General features: G+C 45.3%; 1 protein-coding gene across 4 annotated transcripts in view; it reads left to right on the plus strand.

The window, feature by feature from the left end:
• The window catches only part of ESR1 (estrogen receptor 1), a 297,806-nt gene that overhangs the window by 34,490 nt on the left and 235,404 nt on the right, over positions 1–27,912 (plus strand). Inside the window, exon 2 of one of the 4 annotated variants that reach the window (XM_025180638.2) lies at positions 1,088–1,205. The exons of the other annotated variants lie outside the window; for them this stretch is intronic. The gene's annotated coding sequence lies outside the window, so the exon portion shown is untranslated. The remainder of the gene's footprint in view (positions 1–1,087; positions 1,206–27,912) is intronic. 4 annotated transcript variants of the gene reach the window in all.

Below are 27,912 nucleotides of genomic sequence, written 5' to 3' on the forward strand. Positions count from 1 at the left end.
CAGCCGAGATGTCACTCATAAGCAGTGCAGCAGATAATGAGCAAAGTGTTCCTTCAGCTCCTCCTCCTGGCTACTAGAGAGTACTTCTGGGCTTCTGCTGAGGCAACCAGTTTCTCTTGCCTATCCCTTCCCATTGCTACTGAGTCCCTCAGCCCTGCTGTGCCACCCAGGGCTGCGAACAGAGGCAGCTCATAGAAAGGAATAGGTGTCCAGCTGTCTCTGAACAGTAACATGCACCATTCTCAGAAGACAGTCAAGATGGTGGGGAGAGGAAAGAGACGGGGGACCAGAGAGAATATAAAGATATACAGGGGGAGAAAGGATTGTGGTTGAGATTGGTCCTTTATAGGCAGAGGGTGAGCAGAAAAAGTGGGGCAAGACAATCAACCTACACACACACTTCATGCATGCTGCCATGGTACCGTATTTGAATATAATCGCTTATTGCAGCAAGGAACATGCATGAAACAAGGACTGCAGGAGCTAGCAGAAGAAACACTGAGAGCTAGGAAAGGAATAGAGGAAGCACTTCTCAGAGTGGCCATTACTGGCTAGAGGGACATGATAAAGCAAAAGAAATACATTATGCTATAATTTTGTTCTCTACAGGACAACCCATTGGGCATGTGAAATGGGGAGACAAATGTGCAACAGTTTGGCAGGTATAAATAAACAAGCAGCAAAACTAGTGACAAGTAAAATCAAAGTAAATCTATCTTCACTTCAAATGGAAACACCAAAGCATGAAAATACAGGAGGCTTGTTTAACTTGCTTCACATAAGCATTAACAGATAGCAATACATTAATATCAATTTTAAATAGAAAAAGGATACAGAATAGTTTACACTAAAATTTCCTTTGGGAAAGCTATTTAAATTTCCCATGTTTTTCTGCCTTAATAATCTGGGTTTTGATTCTGCCAAGACACATTGATTTCAATGAGATGTAAGTACCTACTTAAAGTGAACTATATATTTAAATTTATGTCTGAATCAGGGCCTTATATTGTCGTTTATTAGTAATAGAGAGGTAAAGTTTACAAATATGTACTGAACTTGACTATCTCTTTTGACTGAATTCTTTCAGTCTGGCTTCTTTTGCGGTGACAACGCCCTTGGCAAAACGTGATAGGAGTTCATACAGGGCTTCTTTCCAGATGGAAGTTCACACTCAACTTCAATCCTGGTGCATCCAATCCTCCTTGGTCAGTTTTTAAAGCTGTAAATTGTAATAATTCTTATTGTTTGGGGTAAAATTAACACCTACTAAGACATCATTATCTCTGTTAGCTATTTGTTAGCACTCAACTAGCTAGTTTAAGGAGGAGAGGAAAGCTTGCTGTATTGTCTGCAGGATTTTAAATCAGACTATGTGATATTAAATATTTGCTAAATGTACAGGATACATTTGCAATTTAATTTGCTTATGAAGTGGTGTTACACCTGCTATATATAATGACATGAGTGGTGTGGCCTTTTGATTACTTGGTATCCAAAAGTACTATTTTTTCCCATCATACAATATGCTGAATTTAGTTAAGTCTAATTAACTGCATTCGTCATTTCTTACAATATACTTACAGTGCATGCAGGAGGTATGATAGAAGCATGTGCAGACATACCTGGGCTAGCTTTAATTTTGCTAGTTCAGGTAACAACAGCACTGATTACTCCACGATTGGGGCCTATGCAAACATACTCAACTGGGTCCCTACCTTCTAAAGCAATTCTATGCAGCTGATTTTAACATGTCTTGCTCAGGTTTGCAACAGTCACCCCTTTATTATGATGGAAGTAGTAGCTGGGACAAACTTGAGTGAGTGGTTTTGTAACTTGGTGTTTGGGATTGTGGCACTAGCCAAGTTTGGGCCAGTTGTGAAAGGGGGGTGGCCAAGCCAAACCGGCTCTTCCACGAATTTCCATAGCCAGAGACTTTACCTCCTCCCATGCCTCCTGCTCCACCCTGGTGACAATGAGCAAGTAAGTGAGAGTGTGGGAGAGTGAGCAGCGATATGTGGGGATAGGACTTTGGAGAAGGGGTGGGACAGGAGTGTTCTTTTTTTGTGATTAGAAAGATGGTAGACCTAGGCCCTGGTTTGCCTATCTGCTGATCTGGCCTTGAGTGTGCAACCAAGATCCTGAATGGGTAGGGTTAGCCTGTATAGTCACCTGTGCTGCCATCACTTCACTGCTATTGTTTCTGGAACTAGTTTTATTCTAGGTAGAGCAAACAAGCTCAGGTATCTCTATATGTGCTGTCACCCTATCTCCTGACTGCAGTGCAGACATACCCTTACGTTTCAAATGTTGGTTTCATGTGCTTTTTCTTTTTTGGTCTTTGTTTCATTACTTGGTAGACTAGGCCAGTAAATAAGGAGATGCTCCGACAAAGGGGGGGGTGGGGGGGGGGGGGAGGAATCGCCAGTGTGGGATCCGCTAAGGCCTCATCAGGAGATGACTCCTGAATCGGCACTGGATCTAGCGTAGGGCCCGGTTGAGGGGCTGACTGGACAGGCACCGCCGTGGGCAGAAGTGGCTCTGGCACTGAAGCCTGCAGGTCTCTAGCGGCATCTATAGTAGCAGTCCTCTGAACCAAGGGAGGGGGTCATGACAGCGATGCCGATGGGGGTGCTCGGTGCCCAGAGACACTAGACACTGCGGAGGGGGGCACAGGCCCTTGCCACTGATGGTATGCCCATGGCATCCAAAAAGGCCAATGCGGCTGAGGTGGCCAAGTCTGTTGCACGTGCGAACTATCACGCCGATGCCGGGAAAGGGATCTATGGTGTGACGAAGCCCTCGAGGACCCCGATCTGAAAGAGCCCACATCTGAATCTGAAGAGTAATCAGACTCGGGCCTGGGTGGCACCAATGATGAGTGTCCTGTTGCTATCAGGGAGGGCAAACCTGGCCATGGATTCTGGCTTGCCCACGTGCGTGCAAAGAGGTCGTACTGGTGCCGGTGCCGGAAAGACAGGCTTTGGGCCTGACTGTGGCACCGACACAGTGCACGTGGACTGCAGTGCTGAGGTCGGTGCTGGTTGCGGGTGTGGAACTACAGAGTCCAACTGCCCCAGAGGTGGTGCCCCCATCGGTGTCGCCGTGGGTGCCATGGTGGGTAGGACTGAAGGCACCGGAGCCGTAGTGGCCGCCCTAGAAGGAATTGTCATCACCGACAATGGTGATACTGGCATGGCCCACAGGACAAGATCACTGCACTGATTGCTAATGAAACAAGTCATGATATTGTGTGAATCGAGGGCAAAAGATAGCAAACCTCTTTGAGCACGAATCAATTGTGAGACCCCAGTGTGAAACTCAAGTTCCAACTATAGATCTAGCAATGTTTGACTTTGGAGATTCACCATTGCCTGAGAAGTGGAAGGATCGCCTGAAGAAGAAACTCTGTGAGGGTATGTCTACACTACCCTCCTAATTCGAAATAGGAGGGTAATGTAGTCATACCGCAATTGCAAATGAAGCCCGGGATTTGAATTTCCCGGGCTTCATTTGCATAAAGCCAGCCGGCGCCATTTTTAAATGCTGGCAGTTCGAACCCCGTGCCGCGCGGCTACACGCGGCACGGAGTAGCTAGTTCGGATTAGGCTTCCTAATCCGAACTAGCTGTACTCCTCATTCCACGAGGAGTACAGCTAGTTCGGATTAGAAGACTCACCAGCCAGACACCCAGAAAGTTCCCTATAGCAACTCCTATCATCCCTCCATTGACCTATTTCCAACTGATAATGAATGGTCAATTAGTTACCAAGATCATGTTATTTCATCCAACCATCCCCTTATCATAGAATCATAGAACTGGAAGAGACCTCAGAAGGTCATCAAGTCCAGCCCCCCGCTCTAGGCAGGACCAATCCCATCTAAATCAACCCGGCCAGGGCTTTGTCAAGCCGAGACTTAAACACCTTTAGGGATGGAGACTCCACTACTTCCCTAGGTAACCCATTCCAATGCTTCACTACCCTCCTAGTAAAATAGTTTTTCCTAATATCCAATCTGGATCTCTCCCACCACAACTTGAGACCATTGCTCCTTGTTCTGCCATCTGTCACTACTGAGAACAGCCTCTCTCCATCCTCTTTGGAACCTCCCTTCAGGAAGTTGAAGGCTGCTATCAAGTCCCCCCTCACTCTTCGCTTCTGCAGACTAAACAGACCCAAGTCCCTCAGCCTCTCCTCGTAGGTCATATGCTCCAGACCCCTAATCATTTTGGTTGCCCTCCGCTGGACCCTCTCCAATGCTTCCACATCCTTTTTGTAGTGGGGGGCCCAGAACTGGACACAATACTCCAGATGTGGCCTCACCAAAGCCGAATAAAGGGGAATAATGACTTCTCTGGATCTTCTGGCAATGCTCCTCTTAATACATCCTAATATGCCATTAGCCTTCTTGGCTACAAGGGCACACTGTTGACTCATATCTAGCTTCTCATCCACTGTAACCCCCAGGTCCTTTTCTGCAGAACTACTACTTAACTGGTTGGTCCCCAGCTTGTAACTATGCTTGGGATTCTTCCGTCCCAAGTGCAGGACTCTACACTTGTCTTTGTTGAATCTCATGAGATTTCTGGTGGCCCAATCCTCCAATTTGTCTAAGTCATTCTGGACCCTATCTCTGCCCTTAAGCGTATCTACCTCTCCCCCTAGCTTAGTGTCATCTGCAAACTTGCTGAGGGTGCAATCTATCCCCTCATCCAGGTCATTAATAAAGATATTGAACAAAACCGGTCCTAGAACCGAACCTTGGGGCACTCCACTAGAAACCGACCGCCATCCTGACATCGAACCGTTGATCACTACCCGCTGGGCCCGGCCTTCTAGCCATCTTTCTATCCATCTTACCGTCCATTTATCCAATCCACATTCCCTTAACTTGCTGGCAAGAATATTGTGGGAGACCGTATCAAAAGCCTTGCTAAAGTCAAGGTATATAACATCCACTGACTTTCCCATGTCCACCGAGCCAGTTACCTCATCATAGAAGCTAGTCAGATTGGTCAAGCACGACTTGCCCTTTGTGAATCCATGCTGACTATTCCTGATCACTTTCCTCTCATCCAAGTGTCTCAAAATGGATTCCTTTAGGATCCCTTCCATGATTTTTCCAGGAACCGAGGTAAGACTGACCGGCCTATAGTTCCCTGGATCGTCCTTCTTCCCTTTTTTGAAGATGGGCACTACATTTGCCTTTTTCCAATCATCCGGGATTTCACCCGATCTCCACGACTTTTCAAAGATAATGGCCAAAGGCTCCTCAATGACATTTGCCATTTCCCTCAGTACCCTCGGGTGCATTAAGTCTGGACCCATGGATTTGTGTACGTTTAGTTTTTCTAAATAGTTCCTAACCTGTTCTTTACCCACCAAGGGCTGTCCATCTTCTTCCCGTCTTGCGTCACTTAGCACAGAAGTCCAGGAGCCGACCTTGTCCGTGAATACAGAGGCAAAGAAAGCATTGAGTACTTCAGCTTTCCCCACATCATCTGTCACTAGGTTACCTCCTTCATCCGTTAGGGACTGTACACCCTCTCTGATCACCTTCTTCTTGTTGACATGCCTGTAGAAACCTTTCTTGTTATCCTTCACATCCTTAGCCAGTCGCAACTCCATTTGCGCTTTCGCATTCCTGATAACCCCCCGGCATTCTCGAACTATACATTTAAACTCCTCCCTAGTCATTTGTCCAAGTTTCCACTTTCTGTAAGCTTCCTTTTTGTGCTTAAATACACCAAGGATTTCCCCTTTAAGCCAATCCGATCTCCTACCAGGTTTGCCTCCCTTGCTACGCGTCGGGATGGTTTCTTTCTGTGCCTTCAATAAGGCTTCTTTAAAATACTGCCAGCTGTCCTGGACTCCTTTCCCCTTCATGTTAACATCCCAGGGGATTCTTTCCATCAGATCTCTGAGGGAGTCAAAATCTGCTTTTTTGAAGTCCAAGGTGTGTATTTTACTACTCTCTTTCCTTCCTTTGGTCAGGATCCTGAAATCTACCATCTCATGATCACTGCTTCCCAGGTTGTCACCCACCTCTACGTCCCCTATTAGTTCCTCCCTGTTTGTGAGGAGAAGGTCAAGCTGTGCCCGGCCCCTGGTCGGATCCTTCAGCACTTGTACCAAGAAGTTATCCCCAACATTCTCCAAAAACTTCCTGGATTGCCTGTGTACTGCCGTATTGGTTTCCCAACAGATGTCAGGGTGATTAAAGTCCCCCATGAGAACCAGGGCCTGCGATCTGGAAGCTTTGCTCATTTGTCCAAAGAAAGCCTCATCTACCTCATCCACCTGGTTCGGTGGCCTGTAGCAGACACCAACCACAACATCACTGCTGTTTGCTCCTTTAAACCTGACCCATAGACTTTCAACAAGTTTTTCTCCCTCTTTATACTGGAGTTCAGAGCAATCATAGTGCTCTCTTACATATAGTGCAACTCCTCCTCCTTTTCTCCCCTGCCTATTCTTCCTGAACAATCTATACCCTTCCATGACAGCGCTCCAGTCATGCGAGTCATCCCACCAAGTCTCTGTTATCCCAATTAAATCATATTTCTTGGTCTGGGCCAGGGCCTCCAGTTCTTCCTGTTTGTTGCCTAGGCTTCTCGCATTAGTGTACAAACTCTTCAGGTCACCAGTTGATCTTCTCCATTCGAAACTGGGGACCTCCTTTCTCGCGCCTTGCTCTATGCATTTCTTCCCGGTATCTGACTTTCCCACTCCCCTCAGGGTTTTGGTCACCGTCCCCCGACGAACCTAGTTTAAAGCCCTCCTCACTAGGTTTGCAAGCCTGCCCGCGAAGATGCTCCTTCCTCTCTTCGTTAGGTGGATCCCATCTCTTCCTAACAATCCTTGCGCCCGGAACAGAGTCCCATGGTCGAAGAAACCAAAGCCCTCTCTGTGACACCACCTGTGCAACCACGCATTTACGTCCTCAATTCGACGATCCCTGCCCAGTCCTTTCCCTTCAACAGGGAGGATGGACGAGAACACCACTTACGCTCCAAATTCTTGGATCCTTCTTCCCAGCGCTACATAATCTGCAGCAACCCGCTCAAGGTCATTCTTGGCCGTATCATTAGTTCCTACATGGAGAAGCAGGAAGGGGTAGCGATCTGAAGGTTTGATCAGCTTGGTAAGCCTCTCAGTGACATCCCGAATGCGAGCTCCCGGTAAGCAGCACACCTCTCGAGATTCCAGGTCTGGATGGCAGAGGGATGGCTCAGTCCCTCTTAGGAGGGAGTCCCCGACCACCACCACCCGTTGTTTCCTTTTGGGGGTGGTGGCCGTGGAACCCCCATCCTAGGACTACGCATCCCATGCCTTTCAGTAGATGGTGCTCCCTTCTGGTTTCTACCTTGTGAGGTCCCTTCCAGAGCTTCCAGCACTGCAGAGCCTGTGGAGAGAGCTTGAAAGCGATTGCTTACCTCTATAGCATCGGGGGAATCCCGTGCTGGCCTTTTTCCCCTTCTAGAAGTTACATGCTGCCAGTTCTCTTCTTGGTCACGTACTGCCCTCACTGGCTCCTCTGCCTGCCGTGCTTGAAGGATCAATTGCTGCCTTCTATCGAGGAAGTCTCTGGGGTAGCTGGTGTTGGCCGCTGTCGGCAGACAGGCTACTGGGCTAGATGGACCTTTGGTCTGACCCAGTACGGCCATTCTAAGCTCAGGAGTCAGGGTTGGGGGTCTCACTGGACCACCTTGATTTTCATGCAAACCTGCTTCTGGGTGGCCAGGCTGGCAGCGATCCTGCCCTAGACGGCCACTTTCCTGTGCCTAACGCGGAGGTCGTGGATGAGGTCCACGATCTCCGTACTAGACCAGGTGGGCGCCCGCCTCTTGCAGCCCCGGGTAGGCTCCTGGGAGCTGCCAGCCTGGTCCCGGGAAGAGGCGGAGGGCTAGGTGGCAGCGGGTGGCTGGCTCGTGCCGTGCCAGGTCCAGGGTCTGCTAGCTGGGTGCTGGCAGGCTTGCAGCTGGCACGGGCACCGTAGCCAGCCCGTGCCCCTTTAAGGGCTCCGGGACCAGGAGGGGGGCAGAAGAGTTTCCCTGGTGGTGCTCAGAGTGGCCACCAGGGTATGCTGGGGAGGGATAGCCTCCCACTAGTTCGAATTAAGTGGCTACACAGCCCTTAATTCGAACTACTTAATTCGAACTAGGCGTTAGTCCTCGTAGAATGAGGTTTACCTAGATCGAATTAAGCGCTCCGCTAGTTCGAACTAGTGGTTTGCCTGTGTAGAGCCTATCAAAGTTAATTCGAACTAACGGCTGTTATTTCGAATTAACTTTGTAGTGTAGACATACCTTTACAGGCTTGAGGTCCTGACAGTATCTGGAGATGGTAGTTGAAAAAAACCGATGCCTGTAGTTGTTGACACTGACTGTACAGACAATCTAAACATGCACCAGAATGACAATATTGGAATCTTATTAGGGTTGCCACCTCTGAGGCACTAACATTGGCTGGAGTGTGGGCTGCTCCTGGTTCTAGGAAAGGTGGGGCCAGCCTGTGGGGAAAGGGAGGAGGGCTATTTCCCAGGAAAGGCAGGACCAGGTCTCAGAATTGAGAAGAACCACGCAGAGGGCCTCAGGTTTCAGAAAATTATACAAAATTAGGGTTTTGGGGACAGGACTTAAGCTCCAATTCCCCATTGGCTGGTGTCCGCACATGCAGGCTCCAGATGGTCAGCTGTGATGTCTGTCCAGCTTTGACATGACTGCACAAATAACCTAAATAATTATATTTTGGGACCAGTAACCAGCAAAGCACTAGAAAAAAACCCTCCAGGCTGGTCAAAACAGTTCAGGTGGCAACTGTAATTCTTTGTGTGATGTAGATTCCTATTAAATTACATGGGATAGTCACATAATGGTGGTGGTTTGGGATCTTTGTAGTTCTGCATGGTCTTTTACCAAACTGTCCTCCAGTTCTCTGACAAAACAGATCAAATTTCATGGCCAGGTTTATAAGGATAGTTTCTGTGCTGTCTTATTCTCTATCTGAATCATCAACCCATATGTAATAAGCCCTTCCAGAAGGGCAGCTAGACATAAGAACACAAATGGAGGCAATTTTGAAAACCTTTATTAGTTGTATTTTAATTTTTCAAATCCAATATCAGTGGTGGCTTGCATATGTGTTTATTTTGATCACTCTCTGAAAGCTTGTGTGGGTTGCAGGGTGATTGTGGTTTGTCAGATTTGTACTTTTGAGTGAGGTGGGCAAAACTGGATTTGGTTTTGCAAAGTAGGGAGTAGGGATTTTGTTTTGCAAAACACCAGGATGTCTTACAGTCAGGTCCCATTTTATATAAACCATGAATTTGTGATGTTGGAGTTCAGATTTTGGGCTAATCTCTATGTACAGCAATCTGTTTCTGATGTAATTATTTGTTATATTATTATAACTACAGGTTGGACCACCCTGCTCTGGCAACTGTGGGACCTGACCAGTCTTGAACAAGACACTTTTCCAGACCAAGGGAGTTGTCCCTGTCAATGGCCCTGGGCCAGCCGGCCCTCTGCCTCTGGCCCCCCCTATTCTCGCCCCCGCCCCCAGCCAAGCTGTCTGCCCTGCTGCCACCAGTCCCCCAGCCCTGGCCTGTCACGGGCATCTGGGGTTTTCCACCCCCCAGCCCTGTGTTATCACAATTCCTTGGCCTCATTCTGCTGGGCGTGGCTAGGTTTCCTCAGCTTCATGCTGCCGCTGGCTGCCAGGGTTTGCTGGCCCCAGCCTCAGGTCGCTGCTGGTGGCTGGGATTCTCTAGCCCTTGGCTTCACGCTGCCACAGTTCCCTGGCCCTGTGCTGCCACAGGCAGCCAGATTTCCCCAGCTCCACACTGCTGCAGGCTGTCGGGATTCTCCATCCCTGTGCTGCCATGGGCTGCTGCGGTTCTCTGGCCTGACCCCAGCATTTTTGTGGGGCTCCGGTCCTGCTGCCCCTGTCCGGGCTGCTGGCCTTCCTACCATTAGGCTCCTGAGCACTCTGGTCTATAAGCATTCGTGGTCTTTCTGGACCAGGGAGGGGTGTATGTCTCCTAGCTGAGGCAGGGCCAGGTTCATCTGCTCCCTGAGCTTCCCAGCCAGAGTGAGGAATGCAGCAAACTGTGCACTTTCCCCTCACTCCCTGATGAAGGGGAACAGCTAACAAAATCCCTATATAAATTGTATGTGTGTGTGTGTGTGGGGGGGGGGGCAGTTTCATCCCCTCCTGCCCTCCATAAAGGGTGCTGAGGGGTGTGAGGCTTGGGGTTGGAGCAGACCCACGTGGTCGGGGAGGGGGTAATTTTGTCTCTTTTCTGTATGGTTTTATGAGAAGCAATCCCATTCCAGATGCATCCCATTTTCCTGGCACAACCAAACCCTTACTTTACCTTAAGTTATGATAAGAGGAAAGCTGCATGCTGAATTTGGTGGTCCTAGCTCTCACCATTTAGGAGTTCTTGAATAGACAGACACGCAGACAGACTACTCTCTCCAGTATATAGTAGATTAAGCAACTCCCTTACCCCTTCCAAGAATACTACAGAACTCAGCTCTACTGCCTGTGTGTTTATCTATGATCACTGCCAGGCAATATCCCTATCCTGCCAATAAATCATTCTATTTCTATTGCTGTTGACGATTTCTGGCTTTGTGTAAAGGGCTCTTTTTAATATAGATACTGCTTCCCTGCCTTTATATCCCATTTTTGGAAGAGAAGGAAAACAGAGATCCTGACTGCTCATGGTCACTTAAAATCTCATGGCACTTTACACAAGAGTAAGAGTTTTAATATCAGTATCCTGGCCAATGTACAATTTGGATTATTAGACTGTGCCAGCTCAAATTCTCTTTGCAGTTTTAATTAAATACATTTCACCTGGATTCATTTCTTGTCCTAAACTGTTGTGTCATGCTGCTATGCACTGTTAAACAGCTGCTGTGCTCTGCGCCAGACATAGCTGCATGTCAGTGGCGTTTGCAGTGATTCCTCTATATATAACTTTTGAAGAACCTGGGGATTAATGACACCAATAAATATATTTTTATTATTTTGTTAGCACCTCATTTTCTTGGACAGTCTTCCTGTCAACAATGCATTCCTTATTATTCCTTCATTTTCATAAAAACTATTTTTAGCTTAGAGAAACTTTTTTTTTTAAGGTGACAGGGGACTTGCACATATTACCTTCTGAAGTGAAAGTTGGCATAGCACTGGGCTGTTTTGGTTTTTTTAATACTTAATTTTCTTTGAGTTTTCTCTTTTAAAATATAGCAACATTAAGGATACAGTGTTCCTTATTTTGCAAGGAGGTGCCTTTAGAAATGCAAGAGAGAAAGATAATTAAGTGCAAAATCAGTGGGCACTCAAGAGAGAAATGTTTTAAGCACCATGAACCAAGTATTAAAATAACGTGGTATTTTGATGAAAATGTAGAGAAATCATGTATAATGAAGGTTTTGTTTTCTTACCTCATGGATAAATCCTAGGCTCTGTCAAGGAAACTACCAAGCAGTTTTGACCTTCTAAGTCTCAAATGACTGACAGCTAGACAAAACACTGACAATTAATTAATTATGTTCAAGACAGAGATTTTAGGCCTGGGAAATGTAATATGCAATGTCATTAACAAATTTCTGTTTTCTGCAGTTGGGCAATGTAGCATCCTTGAACCCAAGCTTTGTATTTGTAAAATAGCCAGCAGGTTAAATTAAAACAAAACAAGAAGAAAGAGTAGCTTAAATATAGCCAAGGAGACTGAAAGTTGCTACCATATATTCAACCTTAGTGAACCCTGTGAAATTGTTGGGATCCCACTCCAGTTTGATATTCATATCAGAAAATGCCACCATAACAATTTATACTTTTGCAACTTGAGGAACATTGCTGAAAGTTGAACTGGCCTGGGAAATGAACGACATTCACATTCATATAAGTGTGGGTCAGAGCTAAGGGATGGTGGTCAGGGAATATGGAAAGCTTAAACTCCTGCAAATCATGCCACTCCTGGGTAGTGAATAGAGAACTTTCGTCTCCTAGGTTTGTCATCTATTGTGATAACACACACACACACACACACACACACACACACACACACACACACACACACACACACTATATATATATATACAAGATAGAAAACAAGTGAGCATCCACTTTGTGCTGGGGCTTGCAAGAGGGTACTTGGAAGGCAGGCTTACAGCGGTCTTCTGCAGTGTCTGCATGGGAATAGGCATAGGCTTGCCTACACACCAGTGTTATTTCAGAGTAATGTCAGTGGGCTTCTCACTCTGACTTCTGTAAACTTCATTATATGAGGAGTAAGGGAAGTCAGAGGAAGAGTGCTCTATTTTGAAATAAGTGCTGTGTAGATGTGTCCAAGGTCAAAATAAGCTATTTCGACTTAAGAGACGCAAATGATGTAGCTCAAGTTGCGTAGCTTATTTTGAGTTTAGCCCTACTGTGTAGACATGCCCTGTCAGGGGAATTCTTTCCTGGGGGATATGGGGCTCGTAAAGACCTTTTTTCATAGATTTTAAGGCCATTGTGATCAATCTCCTGTATAACAGGTCATACAACTTCCTGAATTAATTCCTGTGAGAACTACAGAATATCTTTTAGAAAAAAATTTCCTATCTTTATTTAAAAAAATGCTAATGATGGAGAATGCACCACAGTTCTTGGTAAGTAGTTCTCACTGATAAAATTTTGCACCTTATTTCCCCTGTGATGTTGGTTAACATCAACTTCATGCCTTTGTATATTGGTATAACTTTTTGTGCTAGATTGAAGAGCTCTGTTATAAAATTTTTCTTCATATAGGTACTTACAGACTGATCAAATCATCCCTAACTTTCTTGTTCAGCTTAAGAGATTGATTTCCTTGAGTCTTTCATTATAAAACATGTTTTCCAGTGGTTTAATCATTCTCATGGGTCTTCTCTGAACCCTCATCACGTTATCCACCATTTTTATTGTTCTGTGGACACTGGAACTGGACACAGTAGTCCAGTAATCTTGGTCTTACAAGTGCCAAATAAAGAAGTAATATCTGTCTACTACTCAATAGCCTCTTGTTTATATATCCAAGGATTGCATTAGACTTTTTAAGCCATAGTGTCTCCCTGAGAGCTCATGTTCAGTCAATTATCAATCATGACCATAAGTTTTTTTTCCAAAGTAAATGTTTGTCGTGCTAGAGTGCCCAATTCTTAATGATGGCTTGCAATCTTTGATTCTAGATGTATGATCTTACATTTTTTTAAATATTGAAACACATATTGCACACAGCTTACCAAGTGATATAGATTTTGTTGTGTTAGTGACCTGTCCTCTTCAACGTGTTCTTTACACGTTAGGACACTTAGGCTATGTCTAGACTACATGGCTCCATTGATGGAGCCATGTAAAATAGTTTATTCGGCATAGACAAAGAAGTGGGGATTTAAATAATCCCCGCTTCATTAAAATAAAAATGGCTGCCGTGCTGTGCGGACAATCAGCTGATCTGGCACAGCACGGCAGTCTAAACGTGGTGTGGTCAACAAAGGAAGCCTTTGTTGACCGCTCCGGTATGCCTCGTGAAACGAGGTTTACCGGAGCAATTGATAAAGGCTTCCTTTGTCAACCGCGCTGCGTCTAGACTGCTGCGCTGTGCAGATCAGCTGATTGTCAGCACAGCGTGGTGGCCATTTTTATTTTAATGAAGCGGGGATTATTTAAATCCCCACTTCTTTATCTATGCCGAATAAACTATTTTACATGGCTCCGTCAACGGAGCCATGTAGTCTAGACATAGCCTCATTCATTCTGGTCTTTAAAAATGTGATATAAAGAAGCCAGTGGGAGTGAAAATCTTCCCACAGGCGTAGTAACACCAGAATCATATTGAGAGAGAGAAACTATTTTGTCTCTGCTTTGTGATGTGATGCCATAGCATATAGATCCTAATATCACATTGTCATTTTCTTTCAGGATATGTCTACCCTACAGAGTTTTTTTCCTAAACAAGCCTGTATTCTAGACATAGACTCAGCTATGACCATATTTATCACATGGCAAACACATCATTAGTTTCTTATTTGCTTTATCATAATGCCTATTTTCAATGTTTTTGCTTACAAAGTGTCCTCCTTACACTACACATTAATTTTATAAGTTTAAGATGATTTCTCTTGATGTAATAGATTGGGTAAGAAAATGGAACAATGGGGTCATAGTTTCAGGACTGGTGTTTATGTAAAGGAGTGTGATGTTCACATCCTGAAAAACACATCTAAAACGGTGTTAAACAGAGAGTTTTGCTGAATAGGAAAGTTCCAATAGCAGGTATAGCTTCAAACTATGCTGATGGGCTTGATGTTCATAATGTTAATTAGCAGTGCCATTCTGAAAAATACTAGAGTGGATTTGGAAAGGGAACACTGGCGAAGAAAGAATCAAAAACAAGAGAGAACTGGTGAAAGTAAATGGGGATGGCTGGGGGACCTTTCCTTTAACTGAATATTCTATTGGACAGTGAAAAGTACAATCAAAAGGGAGTTTAAGACCAGCTGAAATGCAGATGCTGAAATGCACTTTGACCAGGGAAGTTAAAGATTTACAAAGAGAAGTTGCTGTTAGTGACCATTCAGTCTTACTGTTCTACAATTCTGTTTAGCTTCTTGGGAGAATGATTATTTCCTCTCCCAGGTAGTGAGTAATCTATTAAATAACCTGCACCTCACCTGACTCAGCATACTGTCATTTAGGATGTATGTTAACCAGTTTGAGGTACACATAGAATGTTTTTATTCAAACCAAAATGAACAATTCAATTTGATTTTTTTTCTTACATTTTCAATTAAGGTTTTGAGAGGCAGACTTTCAAAGGCAGTGATAGGATTCGTGATAGGACTGAGGGAACCTCTACCCTCAAGATACTGTGCTTTTAAGGTCTCAATAGTGTCTGGAGTCCCTGCAGCTTTTCACCCCTTCTCTCTGCGTTGATGCACTTCTCCTTAAGTGGGGTTGGCCCTTTAATTACATGTCTGACAAACCCAGACCTCCTATCTGCCAGTACATTGCAATATCTTCAAACCACCAAGCAGGGGTGCTATATGACAAAACAAATTATATTCTTCTTCTTCCATTGTTCTTTTTCTTTTTCTCTATTTCACTTGTCTTTCATCTATTTCTCTTCTTTCCTTTTCTCCTTTGTCCTTAGTTAACCAGCAGAACACTTAAGCATGTGCTTGAATTTTAAATTAATGGTACACTTCAGTGAGTTTAATATTATGGTTTAATTTAAGCACATAATTAAGTGCTTTGCTGGATCAGGGCCCTAGTTTCACGTCGTCGTTTTTTCATTACCATTCTCACTCTTTGCTCTTGCTTTTCACTCCCCACTCTTCTCTTTGCTTTATATTTTTTCTTCATCCTGTGTACAAGTCTCACAGTGCTTTCTCTTATGTTTTCCCTTCTTGGCTCTCTTCCTCAACAGCCCTCCCTTTTCTATTTCTCTTCCTTCTCCTTCTCTTCCTCCTCCCTGCTTCTCTTTTTCTCTCCTTATAATATTTTTTGGCCCTGAAGTGCAAGCCAGCTTTATGTTATCAAGGTTACTATTCTTGGCAACTGGTTCATCCACAGTGTCTGATGATCGCATTAGAAAGCAGTCTCTTGTATTGAAAAAGGTACTGCACTTTGTAATGATAGTAACATCAAAGAACATGAAAACCACAAAGTTACTAACATCTATGAAATGTTTCTTTTTTGAAGTCTAACTCCTGGGGGTAATGATAGCAGAAATAAGACAGCTGTGCAGGTGCACTAATTACATTACTAGCTGGGAAAAAAGTGGGAGGTTATGCTAAAAAGAGAGATCTGTTCTCTCCCACTTGGTAAAAATATTGATTCTGCAATACTGGAAAAAGCAGATTATGGAACACTGAAGAATATGCCATGGAAGTGGAATCCAAATGTAAAGGAATTGCTGTTCTGCTTTGTCAGGGTGTATGGGCTTTTCCAAAATCATTGAAACTCATGCACTTGAAGCCATGAACCTTATTCCTTTCTTTGTACATCAGAGCACTAATGTTACCTCCTACTTGTGACAGCTGCTTGCTCTGTGCCTGTTTCTTTTTTAAGAGATAGTATCTGAAAACTCAAATAACTCTAACTTTCTGGTCAAGGCTTTTTGTGAGGGACTTCAGGAGTAAATGTTCTCTTTCTCCTGGAATGACTGTTATATTTCAATTGCAAACTAAAGCGTACTCCTATAAATTGCCTGCTAATTTCACAGGATGTTAGCATGTTCTGGAAACCATCAATACAATAAAACACTTATAGAAGAATTTATAAGTTGGTTTCAGCACCTCTGTTCACTTTTTTCTTGGTAACCAGAAGAGGAAAAATAGGTTTTATAACCCATTTACAATAGCAATATGAACCAAAATCTTCATTGTCTTAAATTGATAGAAATGGTTCAGATGGCACGGCAAATAAACCTTCCCCCTTGATTTTTGACTCATTTAATCTGCATTACTTTATCATGTGCATAGTGCATTTGCTGGAGCTGCCTCTGACCTGCAGACTTGGGAAGCACAGGTTTTGATGAATCACCGTTTTCTGTCAGAAATTTCCAATCAGCTCTAGCCACACTAACCATCCTAAACTGGTGTAAGGCTTCCACTATGTCCATACAGCACTTGCCTTACAACGATTCAGATAGGGTGGCTATTTTTTTTACAGATATCATTTTCTCAGCAACCAATCATCCGAGAGGCTGAGCACTAGCAAAAATGCTACCTGTGCTGAGAAAGCATCTCCAATTGGTGCAGGAAATTGCCCTGCCTGAGAAGCCCTCTTTTTGACACAGTGCTGTCTATGCCATAGTGAGGTTGGTATAACTACATTGCTCAGATGTGTGGATTTTCCTCACTCCTGAGTGATGTAAGTTATGTTAGTTGTGTGATGCAAAACTGTCCAGTTAGTACTAAGCAACCACTACACTAATGAAACATCTCTGAAGGGAGAACCTTCTGCACATGGTAGTGACTTGACACTCAGTGTTGGCAGTGAGCTCCTCTGGGTACCAAAGATTGCAACAAGCTGTTACTCTGCTTTGGACAGACCTTCTACATTGATAGTTCCAGACTAGCCTGAATAATGTTCTGACCTGCCTCCTCTGAACACATCATCGCTGGAAAAATTTTCTCCAGTGTCAGATGATGTTAAAACATATCAAGAATTCCTGAAAAGGATGGCTACGTCCCTGGTGATACAAGTAGTACTTGTCAAGGAGAAGTCCCACAGCCTCAGTCATTTTATACCTGGCTTTGACATGGAAAATTGCTTTCCCTACACATGCAGCCTATAAAAGCTTTCTGGCAAACCAAACTGCCCATCATATCTATGGCAAAGTGCATGGAAAGCAAGTACTAGTTCCATCCTAGGGGTATGAACACGTTTATCAACATCCTACACCAGGCGCTTCAGTGGTGGCAGCAGTAAATGAAGAATACCACCAAGACAGTAGAGTCCTGCAAGCCAATGGTATCCAATTACAAGTGTCAAGTTTGAGTTGGATTGGGTCTGAAGATGACATGACCGTCTAGCCCTTGGGTCTGGTCATCTCTGATTGTGCAGTGGTGGCTGCATAGCCCAGTCCTGGTGGGGGCATGCTGCGCTCCTGTCGGCCACCACCACCTGGCTGCACTGTGTATTGCAGAGTCAGGGTGCCAAAAAGGTGCAGTGCCTCTCACTGACTGGCAAGATGGGGTGGTGGCAGCCAGCGTGGGTGAGGCACCCAGCCATCTCTCATTCCCTATTGTGCACAGGGTGCTGAGGCAGAGATGACCAGTGCGGTCAGGCCACTGCTTCTCCGGGACAGTGAGGCCATGGTAATGCCATGGGTTTGAATCTGAAAATAACTCATCCCTTTCAGGAGGACTGGGTCAGGTCCCCTGAGGCTGAACTCGTGTCCAATTAGGGCTTTACAATTAGACAAGAGCAGACTTCTAAAAGGTAGCGCAAAAAGTGACTCCCAAAGAAAAGGACATAAAGAAATGAAATCTTTTTTGTAGAAATGTTCATTCAGCTGTGGGTTTACTGCTCTGCATAGTGAGCCATTATGACTATGCAAACTGGGATGCACTGTCCAGCCACAGGTTGTCTTCAGGTAAGTACCAGTTCCTCATCATGGAAGGTCAGCTGCTTGCAAGGTCAGCTCTGCAGGCCTCTCTGGATGCTGTGGACTCAGCTGCCAGAGTCAGGTTGAAGGGAGTAACCATGCACAGCTCAATGTGGCTTCTGTCATTGGGGCTTCCTGACTCCTCCCCATCCCCACATGCCAGACTCCATCTCAGAGCTTCACAGACATGGCACAGGTCAGTGCACTCCCTGTGAGGGGTCACCTCTTGGACAGACTCATGTCTGTCTCAGACAAGGTCCTATTATCACTGGACTGGTGGAGAAACAAAGACAATGTGTGCACAGGAGTCCTGTTCTCCCCAGCTCTGCCCTCTCGGCTTTGGTAATGGATGCTTCAACCACTGGGTGAGAGCACATCTAGGCAAGACCTCTAGGCTCAGGGCTTGTGGGCCACTCAAGAGACCACAATTGTGCACAGGGTATATAATACTATATAATTTTGGGCTATCCGCATATCCTGTCACCAGTTCTTGCCACATATGTAGAGCAGAACTATCCAGAGGCTTACCTATAACACCATAGCACTGTTTTTTGTCAGTGAAGAGGGGGACAGCAGATCAAATAGCATGTGCCAGCAGGCAGTCAGGTCTGGAACTTCTGCATACAGAAGTCCCTGACTTTCATAGTTTCACATCTCCCAGGGATTCACCATGGCTTAGTGGACTGACTGAGCAGCTTATTCAGTTCTCACCACAAATAATCTTGCAACATGGTTATTCTAAAACCAGTGTTTCAAGCAGGGAGAGTCCCAACAGTGGACTTATTCTCATCCCAACAGAGGAGGAAATAGTCCCAATTCTGTTCAAGGCCTGGCCACAGCTCAAGGTCCATCTTGGAAACATTGTTCCTCCTATTGGTCAGGAGGAAGCCCCCTGTATGTGTACTCTGCAGTGCTGCTTATCCCCAGGGTCATTCTTAAGCTGAAACAACAACGAGGGGATGTGATCCTTTGGTTCCAGTGTGGGTGATGCAACCATGGACCTGAGACCTACACAAGTTACCCATCTGAGAGTTTTTACTCCTCCCTTTCATCAAGGACCTGTTACCACAGAGCTGTGAGCAGGTGTTGCAACTGAAGCCCCAGTCATTGTATCTCATGGCCTGATTCATCACAGGCTAAGTCCAGAGGAGACATGCCATTTGGCAGCAGTCTGGAATGCCATGCTGATTAGTAGGAAGCCATTTACAAAGGCTACTTATCTTAATAAGAGGAAGTGCTTCTTTACGTTCATGGTTATCCATAGTGTGTCTCTTACTTAGCTTATGATTCACAAGATTTTGGATTATTTTTTATACTTAAAAATAATTGAGTTTGACAGTCAGTTTGACATGGTGCACCTAACTGCAATCTCTGTCTTTCAGAGACTAGTGGTAGGACAATATTTTCTACTAGTGGTAGGTCTCAGGTCCATGATTATCAAGTTCCCTAAAAGGCTAGAAAGATTGTTTGCACTCTATCCCACAATAGGATTTTAATGTAGTTATCAGCCCTGATATCTTCTCCTTTCCAGCTGTTAGCTTCTTGTTCACCTCTTGGTGAAGATGACTATTTTAATAGCCATCGTCCCTGAGAGAACAAGTCGGGGGCAAGGGTGAAGCTACATGCCTTAGAGGTGAATCCTGGAAATGTCTTTTACAACGGCAAGGTGCAACTTAGGTCACAAGCTAAGTTTCTTTCCAAAGTGGTATATGATTTCCACATCAATCAAGTAGTATATTTATCAGTCTTCTTTCTGAAGCCACATGTTCACAAAAATGCATAGAAGCTCTACATTCTGGATGTCCAGAGTCTTGTCTAGAGGCTGTTGAGTTGAGTGATGGATCTCTGAGTGACAGAACTGAATGATAAGGCGGCTGTTGGTTCAATCAGCTTTTAAGTAGGGATGTAAAGTCCTGTTCAATTAGTCAACTGGTTAAATGTTATGTTTTACTGGTAAACCTCTTAAATGGGGGTGAGTTGGCTGAGCTGGAGTGCTGCCCGCTACTGCACAGTGTGGCTGGTGGGTCTGACTGGGCTGGAGAAGCCCAGCTGGGCCACCAGTTAACATTGACATCCCTACTTTTGAGATACTTGTATTTGTGAACAAACCTTTTCTACCTTGAAACTGAACAAATGAGTAGAAAAAGGCTCATACCAACATTCTATGCTGCATATATCCACTACAAAGAAAAAGCCAATCACCAGGGTGGTGTCAGAGAAGCATTGCCGGTCTGCCTTTTTATACTCCTTCCTTCTCTCTGTTGTGTATCCTTAAACCCATTTTGTAATGAAAGAATAGTTGTCATTTGTCTAGCTAAAATCCTGTGTACATTTTTATAAGAGTTCAATGCTTCCCTCAGGCTAATGCCAAGTTGTCCATGCAGTCCTTGGTACTTTACTTCAATATATCATGTTCTGCCAAATCCTGTGTTGTTATAAGAGTGAGATGAACAACAAGGTTCAGCGCAGGTAAATATCTACAAGCTTATCTTAACCTCTTAGGTGTACAATATTGGATTGGAAATTCACACAAACAGTTCTTCTTGTGGGTTTTCCTGTACTACTGCTTGCAGTTGGGGTGGAAATACTGAGAAAACAGCTTTTAGACTGGATTTTTCTTAGGGAGAGGGCATCTTTTGTATCTTGTTGTCTCGGGGTGCTATGCCCAGCCCCCTCAGAGACAGGTTGTTGAGCTTCTCAGGCCCCATCTGGGGTGCTCCACCCCATAATTGTTACAGTCCCCGAGTCAGTAGCAGCCTGTCTCCCCTGAGTCCCAGCCCAGAGCCTTGTCAGTGATGGGCGTGCCCCACAATTAGCTCAGTGGGGAATCTGCCTGAAACATGCTGAGCTCACAGGATGCTCCAGCATCTGATCCTGAACTACTCACTATCCTGATGGTTCCAGACCATCAGTGTCTTCCCCACCTGTGTCCTCGGGGCTGTGTGCTTCCCTAGCTTTTCCAGCCGGTCTCTGCTGGCTGGCCTCCACTGCGGTGTTCATCGACTGCTCTTCCTCTGGGATGGGAGCCTCTCCAGCTGGTTTCTTCTGGCTGGCCTCTGCTGTGGTGTCCAGCTGCTGCTCCTTCTCTGGAGCTCTGGCAGCAGCAGCAACTCCTTCCCCTCTAGTACTCAGCCCTGACTGAGCTGCTCTACTGGCCTTTTTAATTGGTCCTCCAGTTAGAGCATACCCAGCATGGCTGTGTGAGGGAGGGGCTCTCTCAGCCAGGTAGGCCTGGTTAACCCCTGCAGACCCAGTGCGGGGGTGGTACACCCCGTCATGCTTGTGTTGGACAAAACATGAAGATAGCACTTACCAGATAGAAGGAACAATATCGAAGCATTCAAGCAATCTGTTACACAACATGGAAGTACGGCCAAGTGCAAAAATGAAATGTATAAAAAAGCCAACTTTCTGCCCTCCCATAAAAGTAGATTGGATTTCTATAGATACGTATTCTTTAGCAAGTGGAATTTTTGGGGCGGGTTGGGGAAGGGACTTCTTATTTTATCTGAAATGATTGATTCAGCTTTATAAAATTTGTCACTTGCAAAGATAACTGGAGATGTTATGTTGTGTGTGTAAGCAGGAGCTGAACTACTGCTTGCTATTAGCCATCTAAAAGGAGAGAGCTGTCCTGGGGGTGGGTATGTTTAGCTCTGCAAGATAATTAACTGCTAACTGTTGATATGTAAATACAGCTCATGCCAGGAGGGGGAAGGAATCCAAGGTGTGGCTATGTAAATCCAATTCAGCTAGGGCTGATGGAAGATCAGTGTTAGAATGGAATGTGGTGTACTGTAAATAATTTGGGGCTGTTGTGGGGGTCACAAATCATGCTACCCCTAAATGTGGGAACAGTAAAACATGACACCGGTGCTTGCAGGAGAGACACCATAATTGTAAGAGGTCTCTGAGGAACTAGCCACCTCCCTTCCAAAGTTGAGTGAACTGAGCTGGGGGGAAAGGTTAAAGGGCTTGAGTCATCCTGGTTCACACCTGCCAGGTGTGAGCTGTAAGAATGGCCCAACATGCCCCTTTCCCCCTTTGTTTTAAGGACAGACCTAAAGCAGACTCCATGAGGAGTCTTTTTGCTAGTCTAGTGGAAGCTGGAATCCTTTGCCAGTTTAGGTGGTGGCTAAAGAGTTGGAATCACTAAGAGCTGAAATCACTGGTTTGGCTGAGAGCCAGACCCATTGCAGCTAACAAAGCGGCGGTGGCCAGCAGAGGGGCTGGTGGGAACCACTGGCAGGTGGCTGGTAGGAGCGGCGGCAGGCAAGGAGTGGTGGCAGGTGACCAGCAGTGCGGCGCGGCTGGTAGGAGCGGCGGCAGGTGAGGAGCGGCAGCAGGTGACCAGCGGAGCATCCGGTGGAGTGGAACGAGACAGCTGGTGGAGCGTGGCGGAGCGGCTCGCGTTAAAGACTGCAGCAGAACCCTACAGAGAGGTGGGGCCGTCGGCCTCAGACCACGTAAGTTGTCCCTATCTATCGCCCCACCCCCATTTCCACCCAGGTTGAGAGGTAAAACCCTGCAGGTGAACTTTTGGACTCTGGGTGGCACTGACCAGGGACAGAGACTTTGGGGGTGTCGGACTTTGGGTGATTCTTGGCTGGGGGAGAGGAGGGCTTAGCTCATGTTTGGGCTATGAACTCTGGGGTATTTTCCCAAGTTAATGCCATATGACTTCTCTCTCTGTTTCATTAAATGTTTCTTTCTTACACTCAGACTCTGTGCTTGCGAGTGGGGAAGCATTGCCTCTCAGAGGTGCCCAGGGTTATGTGACTTTCCCAGGTTATTGGGTGGGGGCACGAGCCGGTTCTGTGTGAGATGGACCCCTAGATATTGAACCCGGCCCTGGTTGCTGCCGGGCCTACCCAGCAGAAGGATTACATGTGAATAATAGTGCACTGTAGGGTAATAAAATCAACAAAAGGGAGGCACAAGCCATAATTGTGTTTCCCTGCCCTGTAAGCAACATTGGAAAACTATAAATAGTGAGATTAGGAACAGGGAAGAAATGAGGCTACACCAATTTGTTCCACAGAAGTGAAAGGGAGTGTAACAGTGGTAAATGTCAAGAAACAAAACAGGACAGTTGTGGGTTTTTGAAGTGAGCACTACATTTCTGGAGTGTAAAACATGGTATGGCTGTGTGACGGGGCAGGCGGACCACCCGCCCTACCCCGCACTGGGACGGCCTCCAAGGACGGGGGCGGAAGCCCGGAGGGGGAGGTAAGTGGCTGGGGGCGCGCCGCCGAGAGCCAAAAGGCGGCGCCTCTTGGTGACGTCAGCGGGGGCGCCGGCCGGGATGCCAAGGAGGGCGGGGGCCCGGGCGCAGAGGTGACGTCAGCCCCAGGTGCCGAGGGGCGGGAGATTCAAAAGGGCCGCAGCCACGGCCAGGGAGCGGGGAGTGTTCGGCCCAGAGCAGAACCCCAGGACCTGCCAAGGGGCCCAGACGCCGCGGCGTGCAGGCGGCCAGAAAGTCCCCGAGGCGGAGGGCGGAGGGTAAGCTTATCCCCACGCTGGAGGAACCCGTAAAAAGACCGACTGGGAAGAAGGGACCCAGGGCGGGGCCGCGAACCCTGCGAGTGGAGGGTTTGGGAGATCTTGACCCCCTCCACTAATAGGGGATGCACGTCCCCTTCTTAGGGCCCTGGGTCGGGGCTCGGAGAGAGGGAGGGCCCGAGCCCCCTTCCCGGTCCCCCTTGGGATCCGCATAGGCTCGAATTGCTCCTGCGGTACAGGTGCTACGATAATGCCAGGAGGCCAGCTGTGGAGCAGTGCTCTCACATAAGACGGTGTTCCACCCAAACTCGGGGTGGCCTTTAAGGGGAGACGGTTACAGGCTGAAGTATGGGACTCAGAATTGGGTGACTAAAGATGGCTATAATAATGTCCAGTGATTTTCTTATTCCTACCTGATAGTGGACTGCTCAGTAATCTTGCTGCATGATCCTGTTCTGTTCTCAGCTCTGAGACAAACTCCTTTTGTGATGTCAGGGAAATCACTTAATCTTTCCCGTATTTAGAACAGGGACAGTACCTCACAAGTGTGCTGTGAAACTTGCTATGTTAATATTGGTAAAACTCTTTGAAATCTTCTTCTGTAAGTTTCTGTAGAAGTGCAAAGTAGTTTCATTCTAGTGTTATAGGCCACTAGGCAGTGTAAGCCTCAAGGATTTAGTACCTTGACCTGTTACAGTATGAATGGTTTATTTATTGGCTACGTCTAGACTGGCATGATTTTCCGGAAATGCTTTTAACGGAAAAGTTTTCCATTAAAAGCATTTTCGGAAAAGAGCATCTAGATTGGAAAAGCATCCGTGCCAATCTAGACGCGGTTTTCTGCAAAAAAGCCCCGATCGCCATTTTCGCAATGGGGGCTTTTTTGCGGAAAACAAAGCTGAGCTGTCTACACTGGCCCTTTTGTGCAAAAGTTTTGCGCAAAAGGACTTTTGCCCAAATGGGAGCAGCATAGTATTTCCGCAAAAAGCACTGATTTCAGACAGTAGGAAGTCAGTGCTTTTGCGGAAATTCAAGCAGCCAGTGTAGACAGCTAGCAAGTTTTTCCAGAAAAGCGGCTGATTTTCCAGAAAAACTGGCCAGTCTAGACACAGCCATTGTGTTTGAAGAACAGCTTATTTATACTGTATTGCTCTTTCCAAAACTCCTGCACCACATTATATATAAGGTGAAGATTTCTATTTTGAGATCTTGCTCATCCTGTTTCCTTCTTACCTTCTCCTGTCTTGTAAGTTCTTTGAATTTCTTTTGCAATATCCTCCACTGATAGTGAGAGAGTGGCACTTTATTCAGCCTTGCTGGTACTGAAACAGGAATGAGAGATCACTTGACACTCTTTTTCTTGTATTTCCCTAGGAATCAATATTGGTTTGTTCTTTAGTCTGGTGCATTGTAAAGATCTAGAGCTTCCTTTTGTTCTTTGTGTAGCTATTAATGCACCCTAGTGAGTGCCAGAAAATGGACTAGAAATACAGTCTTCTGTCTGCAATAGGATCTATGAAGTAGCCCATGAGCTTACTTACATTCTGCTTACAACTAAATATAACTGAGGCCAATTATAAAGAAACCATTTTGCATCGACAGGAAATTAATGATAAGCGTCACAATGAAGACTCATCTTGCTCTACTTTTCTCTGCATATTTCTCTGCTGCAGTTTCTTTTAGGAGGGCAGAGGGTGCTGTAGCTTCAGGGACTGTAACCAATGTGGACTTACTACTAGTCATCATTTAATATTTGCTGAACATGTCCTATTGCTTTTTCTCTTTGACTGGGCTTCTGGGATTTCTGGGAAAGTCTCTTTCTCTTTCCCTCTCTTTCTGCGTTTTTAAGTAACTCTTGTGGTTGACGCCCTGTGTGAGCAAATGTGTAGCATGCCTCTTCTCTCTCTCTGAGTCACATAGAGAGAAACATTAAAATTCACCTGGCAGGCAATAAATAATATGATTAATTACATAACAATGTTTCTCAGTTCTGTCTCAGCCAGAGCAGATATATGTATTGAAACTAGTTGAGTAATCTAGGCCAAGTTGGTTATTTAGCATGAAGGTTATTTTGAATATCCTTCATATGGTCTAAGTGCATTGTACACAGGCCTGCTGATGTGGTGGGGACAAAGAGAGCAAGCGGTAAATAAACTGGCTAGAGGTGGCCAGAGTCTCAGGTCCTTTAAATCACTGCTAGAGTGCTGCACTCCCCACTCCATGCAGCTTTGAGGGCTGAAGGGGGTGCTGTGCTGTGGGTGGTGCAGAGTGCTGGCTGCCTGGTCCCCCGTCCTGCTTGGAGTGTGGAGCTGCCCACACCTTACCCAGAGGCCCATGCAGGCTGTCAGCTCTCCTGATTGTGTACACAGATTCAGTTATGTGAACCTTATTGTTCTGGCTGAGAGAAGAGGTAAACAGAGACAGAGTGTGAGCATGTGGCATGCTGAGCCCAGGCAATACTTTTTTTTGCAGAGAAGTGCTTTCAGTACTAAATGAAATGAGGTTACAACTTTTATTTCCCAAATACAACCCACATACTTTCATTATGTTTTAGGCAGTCAGGAATTCTGAAGCATTAATTTTGCCCTCCTCATCTGAAGTAAGTAAGTTTTATACTGGTAAAGCTTTATGTAAGATTAAATTATTTGCATTACATGGATCCAAGGGCAATTACAGTGCTCAAAAGCTTATGTTATTCCCTCCTACGCTAATCATTCAGCATAGTATGAATGGAGAGGGGAGTATGTTGTGCTAATCAGTTTCTTATAAACAGATAATATTGTGTACACAAATGCCCTTATAGCCTAAGGAGACACCAGCAAATTTACACAGAGCACCACAAATACATTTTTGTTTATATGTAATACACTCTAATGAATGAATCATTGATTAGCCAAATGGGTTGTGGGTTTTTAGTCAAGGTTTTTTAGCCACTGTAATGTTTTCCTGAAATGGACATTTCAGATTCTTCACACCAGCAAAAATTAAACTTTTGTCTTCAGATTTTAATTGCCTTTTTATGATCATTTTTATTACAATATACATGATGGTTTTAATGGTCTTTCTGCAGTTTTGTTACATAATGTTCCAACTTTAAGAGCGAGAGGCAGTAAAAATGATATATTGCCAATTTAGAATAAAATGTGGATATGCCAAGTAAATGCAATATTATACACACAAGTGCACATGCACATTACACACAAACACACACACCACGTAATGAATCTTTCACACTCACTCTCACATACATTTTGCAGTGTTGTAATTTCTTCCGAGAAGGGTCTAGCACAGGAGACCCTGAAGATCTTCTGAAGCACTCTGAAGATCTTCACAGGAAGAACTTCCCAGAAGTGAAGGGCTTTGGAGGATGGAAAATGATTTTCTTTCTTACATAATAATAATAAAAAAAAATAGATACTGATTTTAAAAATCCCAATACCCTTATTTTTCTCCTAAGAATGAGTCATATTTTGCCTAAAAATGAATGAACCACAATCCAGAAACCCATGTCTTTGTGCAAATTGTCAACATTAGGGCTGCTTCAGGAAAATGAAGAGTCAGAATTTGCAATCAGAACCATATGGGCCATTTGGAATCCGCTTGAAAAGACTGGGACTGTTCATGTGTGCAAGGTTCATCTGGCCTCATTCTTGCAGCAGGGCCAAAACAGACAGTTCAGTACCCATGTGAATCATTGTCCTGATCTGTGCCTCTAAAATGTTAGTCATAATTTTTTTCATAATCAAGTTTGTGTAAAATGTCTTAAAAACTCCAAAATAAATAAAGATGACGAAAAAAGTACTTGTGTAATTGTTTCAATGTGTGTGCTTGAATGCATGCAGTGATCAATGTTCCCTCTAAGCTTTTCCATGTATGAGCGGAGTTTTTTCTTCTGCGCCAACAGTGAGGTCACGTGCACTTGTTTGGATGTATGCCACTGTGGGTATGTCTACACTAGCTCGTTAGTTCGAGCTATGTAGGCAAATGAGGGCAACTGGAGTTGCAAATGAAGCCCGGGATTTAAATATCCTGGGCTTCATTTGCATCTTCCGGGGCGCCGCCATTTTTAAATCCTCCTTAGTCCGAATTCCGTGCCCGCGACTTCACGTGGCACGGAGTAGGTAGTTCGAATTAGGATCTCTAGCTCGAACTAACTAGCTAGTGTAGACATACTGTAAGAGACTCTCCCAGGTAGCACCCCCTTTACCTCTTGGGGAGAAGGTGAGATGCCCCCCCCCGGGAGTGCTGCTCCCT

The sequence above is a fragment of the Pelodiscus sinensis genome, chromosome 3 (assembly GCF_049634645.1).
Source record: "Pelodiscus sinensis isolate JC-2024 chromosome 3, ASM4963464v1, whole genome shotgun sequence".
NCBI classification, from domain to species: Eukaryota; Metazoa; Chordata; order Testudines; family Trionychidae; genus Pelodiscus; species Pelodiscus sinensis.